This window comes from Dermacentor silvarum, chromosome 8 (assembly GCF_013339745.2).
Source record: "Dermacentor silvarum isolate Dsil-2018 chromosome 8, BIME_Dsil_1.4, whole genome shotgun sequence".
NCBI classification, from domain to species: Eukaryota; Metazoa; Arthropoda; class Arachnida; order Ixodida; family Ixodidae; genus Dermacentor; species Dermacentor silvarum.
The window spans coordinates 118,565,779-118,576,105 of NC_051161.1; the positions used below are offsets into that span (position 1 = coordinate 118,565,779).

At 43.6% G+C, this 10,327-nt stretch overlaps 1 long non-coding RNA gene across 1 annotated transcript; it reads left to right on the forward strand.

Annotated features, from left to right (window-relative positions):
• The first annotated feature begins 799 nt into the window (after positions 1-799).
• On the forward strand, positions 800-6,572 carry LOC119461640 (uncharacterized). Its single transcript, XR_007468193.1, has 3 exons — positions 800-878; positions 2,399-2,503; positions 6,399-6,572. It is a non-coding gene; the product is annotated as an uncharacterized LOC119461640 (long non-coding RNA).
• The last annotated feature ends 3,755 nt before the right edge of the window (positions 6,573-10,327 follow it).

Sequence of the window (10,327 nt, forward strand, 5' to 3'; positions counted from 1 at the left end):
AGAGAAATTCCTAAAGTTCCTAAAGTTCCTAAAGAGAAATTTTAGAGGCCTTTTTCATCAGCATCGAAGGTGACAATTGTGTCAGTTCGCCTTCTGTTCTACTATCGGAGAAAGAAATAAACTTCTTGAAAGAAAGATTGGCATTGTGATTAGCGAGTGTTTGATGTGCGCATGTATTTTGAGTATGTATAAAAAAGGCTGGTTTTCTTGCAATAAACATTCAGTTGGCAGTCAGCGCTTGTCCTGTGGTCTTCGTTCCTTTCTCGTCCTTGTTCATTACGCGCTGTTACTTCATACCTTCGCTCAACTATGAACCAACTAGCCCTCATCAAGTTGTTACTTACCCGCTCCCCTCCTCCTTTCCTTCCTCCTGACCCTCACATCACTCCTCCTCACCCTCACTTCTCTTTCCCACCACCTTGCTATGCTATACTACGCATGGCTATGCTATGTTAAGAGCTGCGTTGCACTGTTTTGCACTACCTGCACGATCGGCCCAGAGGCGAGGATTTTTTTATTGACAAGCACGGTTTTACGGATAGCTTAAGAGCATTCGCTGTTAAACACATAATGGCAAGAAAAACCATGTGCTAAGAAACGCAAATGAAATAATTACGTTTATCGTTAACCACTCGCATCGCGGACAGCAGCCGTTCATTGTCGGCAAGCAAGCAATGTTTAACTTACGGACGACATTCACAGTTTAAAACATATAACGGTGAAACCAATGTGACGCATTTAGCCTACGATATCCATCTAACGTTATCCACTGTAAGTTTATTACAAACCTTCCACTGCAGGAAAAAACCGACTCCTTCTGGGAACAAACGTTAAAGGAAGACCTTGCCGATAACACTGGCCTTCAGACGGCTTTCAACGTGAGTTAAAAAAATTCCCTACCTGAATATTCACCTAATTTATTTTCGACGACGTAACAGCCAACAGCTCATTTTCTTTAGGAGTGTTTTTGATGCATGATATGATTCCATGCAAGAACAGGTTCTTATACTGGATAGAAGTCCTATGAAACCTGCTTGATGTATTTTTAATAATGAGGCGGTAACACCGGGTGAATCCGGTTTCACCTCTGCCAACCTTTTAGAAGAAATGAGAAATAAATACAAAGTTTCGAAAAACCGCCCATTCATGTATGTGAATGCATGCAAGCAATACACGCGGCTAGAACGTAATCAAGCAACATTAAAATATATCGCTTAGCATTTCAGTTCATGAGATCATGGCTGTTGCTTTATTTATCCGTATACAAATGCCTCCTATATGTCAGGATGCGTGTTTTGTAATTATTAGCATTACTGCACACCCCTCCTGCGAGCAATTCGCTTCACATTGCGGAAGATGTAAAAATAGATAACGGCGCCTCATTACCAGCTTTGCCTTTAGATTGAAATGCAGTGCAGTGCAACACCAGGACAGGAACAAGCCACATTAAAAGCCTCATTTTTGGAACGTCGATTTTTACCCTGACGCTATGCAAAACTGATTCGTCCGCCGTTATTAGTAAGCAGCCATATTACGTTAAGCTACACGTTGTGTATGTTGACCGCTATCTGATTAAAGTCATGCGCCATATACATTTGAGGCGAGCGGCTCAAAGGGTCGAAACAAGAATGCGTGTGCACTTGTAGTTTCAGTAAATTTTAATGTGGCATATATTTAGGCCTAGTGAGACTAAAGCGCATAGGTATATTTTGAAAAATTTGAAATGTACAAGAGCATACCTAAAGAAGTTATCAGTAAAAGGATTCGTCAGTAAGTGGGGGAAATAGTGAGAAATAGTGAAGTGAAGAATAGGGAAGTAGTTGTGTTAACAGAGCTCCTCATTATTAGTCCCATGCGGTCATCCAGAAATGCGCACAGTTCCAGTGTGCTGCCCTCTAGATATTTGTTCTTAGAAAAAACAAGCTGACAAAAATTGTATAAGCCTTAATACCACCTGTTTTAGAAATGCTGGCGTGGGTCGACAGATATTCAGTTACTATTCATCTCGGCTCAAAATTTTCCTTCTAAGGGTGATTATGATAGATGGCTTAAAAGAGTACAAGTATTCTGAAATAAACACCGAAACACAGAAGTGTGGTTGCACCACTAGGACTCAAATACTCAGCGCAGAAGCACAGGGTTGCTAGGCCTTATCACGGACAAAGTTAACTATGCACGTGTACATACATTACGTACATACTGTTAAAATATTCCTTACACCCTTTCTGCTCATTGTTTTTGTCGTCAGCTTCCATCCACTTTAAAAGCAGTTTCATAATTAGGCTGCATATCATGAAGTAAAATTGAAGCAATACCACGGCTACTTATCTAGAGGTGAACTGAAAGATCACGCTGTTTGTTAACAGACTAACTTTGCCATTATCTCGTTCATTTGCAGGCATACGAGAAAGTACTTGAAGAAGAATGTGCGGGGATAGACACTCGTCTAGCAGGTCTAGAGAACATCACCGGAATGCAGCTGTTCTTCATTTCGAATGCTAGGGTAGGTTTGCGTGTGGATAAACAAAATATATTTAATACACTCAAAACATTCTGAATTAAATTTACAATGCCTGCTATTGCGTTCGCGTTATTTCCACAGACTATGTGCAGAATACCAGACACCACTACATTCGTCGAGGCGATAAACGGCGGATTATACAGCCCTGCGCGAAGCAGGTAAGGAAACATATCGGGTCAGCAAATGAGTATGCGTGGTTTCACAGCGTTATTACTGTTACTTTTTGTTTTCACAAAATTTTCAGTAGGCCTCAAACGAAACGAAATTGTCTTTTCTCGTCTCACCTTTTTGTATTGCGCAAATTTGTATCAGTAGTACTTCATCAGATGAAATTATTCTAGCTAATACTACCTAATATGTTTAGCATTTCCTTACGTTAGGGCACTATGGCAGGAAGATTCAACAAACTGTCAGAAGAGAACCAATTCTTCAGCACGTTTGGCACCGCAAACGAACACACTGAAATACAAAAGGCATTCAACAATCTCTCCTGTTCATTCTCTGCTGGCTGCAATATCTTAATAGTACTCTTTTTCCATTACAAAGAAGGAAGCATTGCAGCAAAGAAGCTGGACGACCTAGCTCCCCGAAGAGTCTTCCTGTCTAAACATTATTTTTTTGCACTTTCTGTTCCTTAACGGTTTTATTTCACCATCATCAGAATCAAAATATGCCGTGTTCTGTAATGGGTTTTGTATTTAGAGTTATTTAAAAGGGTGATGAAGGCCTTGAACTTGCTGTCATTTAACAGCCGTAACCCACTGATGAGGTTTTTAAAAGGCGCAGCACTAAAAAATAATAAAGGAGATGCAGTGAGAAAAATAAAGGAAGAATACGAATAATCAATCTAAGTACGAAATATAATATTATTGTAAAGACACGCTTCACTCGCAACAAAATATCAACATCGATTATTTTTGTGTAAAATACGCCTTTCCATGTTATGGTGAATGCGGCCCTAAACCTTCAAAAAGATTTCCTTCAAACTGCACTTCGGGAACATGGTGTGCACAATCGCGAACAAAACAGAAGAGGGCCGAAGGCGCGCACTTTTTCGAAAGAACTAAAACAAAATGTCTCCACTTCCCTATCAGGTCGACACAGCGCAGCCAAATATAAACTACCCTTCGCATGCTTGACGTGGATTTCAACAATTTGTTAAGTTTACAGTCTGCCACTTTGCCCCATATTGCTCCCTCTTAGGGAGAGGGGTCAGGTCGTAACGCACCATAGAATAATCATCATCATCAGTCTATTTATGTCCACTGCAGGACGAAGGCCTCTCCCTGTCACCTCCAATTACCCCTGTCTTGCGCTAGCTGATTCCAACTTGCGCCTGCAAATTTCCCAACTTCATCAACCCACCTAGTTTTCTGCCATCCTCGACTGCGCTTCCCTTCTCTTGGTATCCATTCTGTAACCCTAATGGTCCACCAGTTATCCATCCTACGCATTACATGGCCTGCCCAGCTCCATTTCTTCCGCTTAATGTCAACTAGAATATCGTCTACCCCCGTTTGTTCTCTGATCCACACCGCTCTCTTCCTGTCTCTTAACGTTACTCCTAAGATTTTTCGTTCCATCGCTCTTTGTGCGGTCCTTAACTTGTTCTCGAGCTTCTTTGTTAACCTCCAAGTTTCTGCCCCATATGTTAGCAGCGGTAGAATGCAATGATTGTACACTTTTCTTTTCAACGACAGTGGTAAGCTCCCAGTCAGGATTTGGCAATGCCTGCCGTATGCACTCCAACCCAATTTTATTCTTCTGTAAATTTCTTTCTCATGATCAGGGTCCCCTGTGAGTAATTGACCTAGATAAACATATTCCTTTACAGACTCTAGAGGCTGACTGGTGATCCTGAATTCATGTTCCCTTGCCAGGCTATTGAACATTATCTTTGTCTTCTGCATATTCATCCTCAACCCAATTCTTGCACTTTCTCGATGAAGGTCCTCAATCATTTGTTGTAATTCCTCTCCATTGTTGCTCAATAGGACAATGTAATCTGCAAACCGAAGGTTGCTGAGATATTCGTCAGCGAACATATCATATTAAAAAAATTACACCATCTTCCCGTAGGGGAACCCTGAGTAGTGTGCGAAGCAGCCATGGGGTCAACTCAAGGTAGTTTTATCAGCTGTATAAACTTGGACATGCAGCAGCACCAGCAACGCGCAGAACTGGTGTCGACGCCGTCGGCGTTTTGCCAGCGTTCGCACTGAACGCGCGCGGCGTTGGTGAGTGTTGCCGGTGCCTCTGGGGCGCCTACCATCGCGTCTCTAACCTAAGCTGCTTCGCATTATCGCGCGCGGAGCCGCAGGTGTTGCCATTCGTTGCGCAATCCGGAGAGGAGAGTCGGAGAGGAGAGGAGAAATGCCGAGAGGAGAGGAGATGAGACAAGGAGAGGATAGGAGGGGGAGGAGGATGCGCATGCGTAGTAGGGGTGTGGACGCTGCACGGCGGAGGGAGGGAGGGAGGGAGTGACAAAGCCCCGAGCATAAGATGCTTCGCATCTAAAAATAATTCTCGGGGTTTGAATTTGAGAAACCATACACGTTCCACTCATCCCCGGAACATCCACCCGGATTTCAACAAAGGTCGCAGACTAGCATGAGCCAAAACCCTTCTTTGATCATACGGCAGGGAAAGCGACGCGCGCTTCGTCGACGTCTCGCAACACTCCGACGACCGACGCTTCACCATAGCAGCAATAGACGCCAACTCCAAAACCGACAACGCGTGTAGCGTCGAACCCTAACATCCACAGGAAGCCGAAGAGCTAGCCATCGCCCTGGCTCTCTCGAATCCCGACTGCAGCACCTACATGTACTTCTGTCTTTTGAGAGTAATAAAAAGTCGCAGTTACTAAAAAGTCGCAATCGATGCTTCGCCCGAAAGGCGAAGCATCGATTGCGAAAGCAAATGAGTAGACAGCTATGCGAAGCAAGGATAGTAGTTTAATGCACCGTGTAAAGCTGGAAACATTCGCTGATTAATCAAATAGGCAAGCACGGTGTCATGCGCGCACAGGTAAACATGAACAGATCTCGCTCGATGACCGCGGAAGCAAAGGCTCACTCTGGGGCCCTCTGTGGAAAATATGGCTCTCTTTCAGCGCGTCCTAGTGGAAGGAGGAGGAGGAACAAAATTTTAATGAAGACAAGGGAAGGGGGAGTGGGAGCTGAGGTCAGGCAGAGGGGGCTAGAGTGGCGTTTAGACTAGGGAGCCTACATGAACCCCATAGAATATGATGCTGATCAGCTGGATCTGTGTCGCAATATTTCTAATATTTATATTTTGAATTATAGTCGTCTTTGGATAGATAAGATAGAATTTTGGGGCGTCCTAGTGGAATCTTTCCACTTGTGAGGCTGTGGCGCCGTCTCTTCACTAGTATCGGAATCAGCTTGGCATTTTCGACAAGTTTTGAATAACCTGGCGTAATGAATTCGTTAATTGATGATGTTTTCCTTTTTTTTATATTTTTATATACTTATTTGGTGTAATTTTATCAATTTTAGGGGAATTTAGGGGAATATTATGTCTTACGTAGACCTTGTGTTGCGCGTGACAGCCACCAACGAGGGACGACATCCCGAGCCTCTAAAGTGCTGTGCACTTTAAATTGTAGCAGAGCTAGTCTCTCCGGGCGTTATCTCTTAAACGACAAACAAGTAAACTCAATATTGCAGTTCCGAATTATTGTACTAACAAAACTCTTCTCTAAGAAATTCAATAAGGTATCAATCACAAGTGCAGCAGTGTGCACGATTACCGTTTGATTAAGTGTTTTTACGAGCAGTGATATTGGATGTAAAATGTCAATCTCTTGTCTTTACTTAGAAAGTCATAACACGCCTCTGTTATTTATTTTTAGGGTCAACGAGGCTATGAAAATTTTCAAAGAATTTGCTAAGGCGTTCAACTGTTCACTTGATTCCCCAATGCATCCAAACAAAACCTGCTCGTTTTGGTGAATGAGAATCAAAGTACAACAGCATGAAATAAATATTCTGAAAAGTTAAATAAATAAATGCTATCATTAAGCAAGACTTATAGTTTGATGAGCTTTTGTGGCTTCTTGGCACCTTCGCACCAATTCACTGGAATCAACAGGTTACAGGCCTGCGCGGCACACCCGCATAGTCACAGTGTAAGCTGTGACTATGCGGGTGTGCCGGAGGAGCATCTCGATAGAAGCTCAATTCCCAGCAGGACGCACTAGAGGGTCTTTGCTGCGATGTCGCTTTGCATCGTTTTCACGGAACGATCATACGATTGCAGGTGAGCCCGCCTGCAACATCAAGTCATTCTGCCCATGTTTATCACGCCATTTATGTTTCTCTCGTTCTTCTCTGACTATACATTTCACTCTTGCGTAATAAACGTATGACTTGGAAGTCAGCGTCTGTGTCGTGAGCCTTTTTACTGTGTCCCGTTTTTGCTCTTTTTGCTGAAGTATGAATATTTGAGCATCCTGCGATTTACAGACGACATTATCCGGTGCAGTGAAATTGGAGACGACTTGCAAAGCATCATTGCGTACGACAGTAAAAAAAAAGTGTAAGAGTAGAATTAGTCACTATGTAGAATAGAAAGGCAATGATCTATAGTCTACCAAGAAAACGACAACTCGTGATGGCAGTGAGATTCTGAAATCTTTGCAGTATACGTTTATATATGCCCAATACTCAGATGGACCCTGATGATAAGATCAAATACTGAAGACAATTTTGTAAAGCTCACCTGGCAGGTGCAGCCCAGTTACGACTGGAAGCTAGTTCTTGGAAATGAGAGAGCAGAATCATTACATTCTACTTGTACTATATCAATTCGGCAAAAACAAGGAGTTTAGCAAAGCATCTGGAGATTTAGTAACCGCGAAATTAACGCAACAAAATGAAGATTGTTAGGCATAACGTTAGGACATAGAAGTCAGTGGATCTGGATTAGACAACAAACCAAGGTAGCCAATATTTTAATTGGCATTAGGCGGTAGAAGTTGAGCTCGGCAGACGACGTAGTGCGTAGGGCACATAACCAGTGGTCCATTACAATTACAAAGTGGGTGCGAAGAGACTGGAGGCTGAGAGCGATAAAGAATTAACAGGAGTGACCGAAAAAGGAAAGTCGGCGGTATAATATCGGCTTAGCTGGCGCCAGATGTCATGTGTATGTCCTGCAGTAAGGTCTAATTATAGGATGCTGACTTTGCTTATAATGAAGGCTTATACATGCCAATCAAACAAAACACAGCTATGTGTATCCGTCACCAGAAAACTTGTCTTGTGGCTGCATGACACGGTTTCTATATATCCAGCTTTTCTGGACACGTAACAAGTAGTGCCCCAAGAGGCCACGGTGCCAAGCTAGCACGTTTTCAATGGAACGAAGCGTGTTTTTCGTGAATAATTAAAAGTACAAGTCGATTATTGGAAAAGGCAGATGACAGGCTGGTTCTGGAAGACAAGCCACACGAGACAAATGCAGTAGATATGCTGTGGAAAGCTAACATTTTGTTCCCAGATTTGTTAAATACTCAGCAAGGGAAGCCTGCGGAAACAAAGAAACTTTGTGCTCTATTTTCTAGACAAAAACGGTCGCTGTAATAAAACTACGGCTTGTGTCGTAATAGCGGCTATAGCGTATCTATTCCGGAGTCTGTGCTTTGGATTGATGACTATCTTGTCTTTGTACACATGGCGTAACACTGTGTCCAAAAGGTATTTTTGAAACGCACTGGTGCAAAATCACGTGGCACCTTAATAAACACAAGCGTATCATTGTGGAATCGCCGAGAGCCGTGGTGAAGTGGTTTAATGGCATGCACCTATCGTACCGCATTATGCTGGTAGTATCTCAATACCATGCTGCGCGAAACTTTTCTTTAAGCCTCATAGGACATAGTTCCATAATCTCCCACCAGGTGACAGAAACAGAAAACGCAAGATTTGGTTTAGGTTTTGGTTTTATTGCGGTGCTCCTTCAATATTATATTTTCTATTTTTCCTTCCTGAAGCGTAGCAATGTGCTGTTCGTTTGTTAAGTCATTGCTTTTAGAACCAGATTTTTTTTCCTTGGACAATATAACCACAAATATATGCAAGTCTATTCCTATTGCAAAACCTGCGTCTTCCAGTGCCTTCCAGTGTGAGACCAGCAGCGTTTTTTGGCACTGGATCGCACTGGGGACGGTGGCGCACGATGAGAGTCACTAGGATCCACTGCGACACTGGTGAGATCGCTGGATAAGAGCTGGGTCACACTGGACAAGACGCTGGTTTCACTGCGATGACGCTGGGGCGCGCTGGTGCGCGCTGTACACGGGCTGGTAGTCGCTGGCGTTCGCTGGCGCGTACTTTCAACTGCGCTGGTTTAGTTTGTGCCGCACTGCTGGAGTATTGGCGCTGTTGAATAATAAATGCCTGATACAATTTTATGGCCCTGTACTAGTCTCCTGTCCTAAAGAGCGCTATAATTTGAGATCATAAATGTCGGTTTTATGTCGGCGGTGTCGCAGCTTGGAATAAAGGTGCGTGAGCTGCCCATGCATATGCGACACTAAAGATCACTTTCGTTTTGTGCATTTCCCTTTTGACTTTGCGCATAGCTGTATTCGTGAACTAAATTACGCAAGTGCAGATAACGCCTCGTTTTATAGTAGTTTGTCATCGCTCCCTGCCACACAGCCAGGTTGCAGCTTTTCAAGGACTCTATCGTGTCATCAGAATATTCTATTGTCAAGATTTTCTCCTGACTGTATTCCGATAATACCCCCGTGGGTTCTACCTAAACCGTTTGATGCTCTGCAGATTCACGGAATTACAAAGAAAGACATCCATTGCATCCATTGGCCTCAAGCAGCTTACTCTGTGTCACATTTGTGCAGAGTACGGAGATACTGTACACCTGTATACGGATGGCTCTGTCACACCATATGCCTCCACTGCGCCTTCGTCATCCCACATATGATCGTCGCATGGCAGTTTAAACTAGACCAAAGGACAACATCAACTGCCGCAGAACTTGCTGCTATCCGGGAGGCACTTCGATTTCTCTCCAAGGAGCCTCCTCGTGCATGGACGGTATTCTGCGATTCCAAGCCAGCTCTTCAAACCATTGACTGTGTCCTCAGGCGAGGCCCGTATTATTCAATGGCTATAGAAATCGCAGAGCATCTCGACCATGCAAATATAAATGGCCATATTGTAGCCTTTCCGTGGATACCTTCACACTGTGGTGTGATAGGGAACGAACAGGCAGATGCTGAAGCGAAAGCTGCTTTAAATAATGCGACTGAAGTACGCATTTCATCCTCACGAACAGACACGAATTCCCTACTTCGTTGCGTAATACGCAATTGTACGTTGGAACGCTGGACCCAACCAGATCGTCAACACAAGCGAGTGCATAAATGGGGCCCAGAAATGAAATACTGCATTCCTCACAAGCTCAAAAGAAGCCAAACAAGCATGGTGCACCAGAGTCGCCTTGGAGTCGCAGTCACGAAGCGTTATACTAGCCCAAAGTGTGAATATTTCCATGTACCAGAAACACTTGATCATATATTTTGCGTTTGTCCCGCGTACGCGCAAGAACGACAGAAACTGGTCTCTTCAATTGCAAAAGTCGATAAAAGGCCCCTATCAGACGAGTTTCTTTTAGGTCCTTGGCCCAATGCAAACAGCGCAGCCCTGATAACCAGTGCCGCTTTAGTCTTTCTATAAGCCACTGGGCTGGACGCACGGCTTTAGAGATGTCACAACGTTGTAAACTTGTATATACACACACCTCCTCCACTTCTCA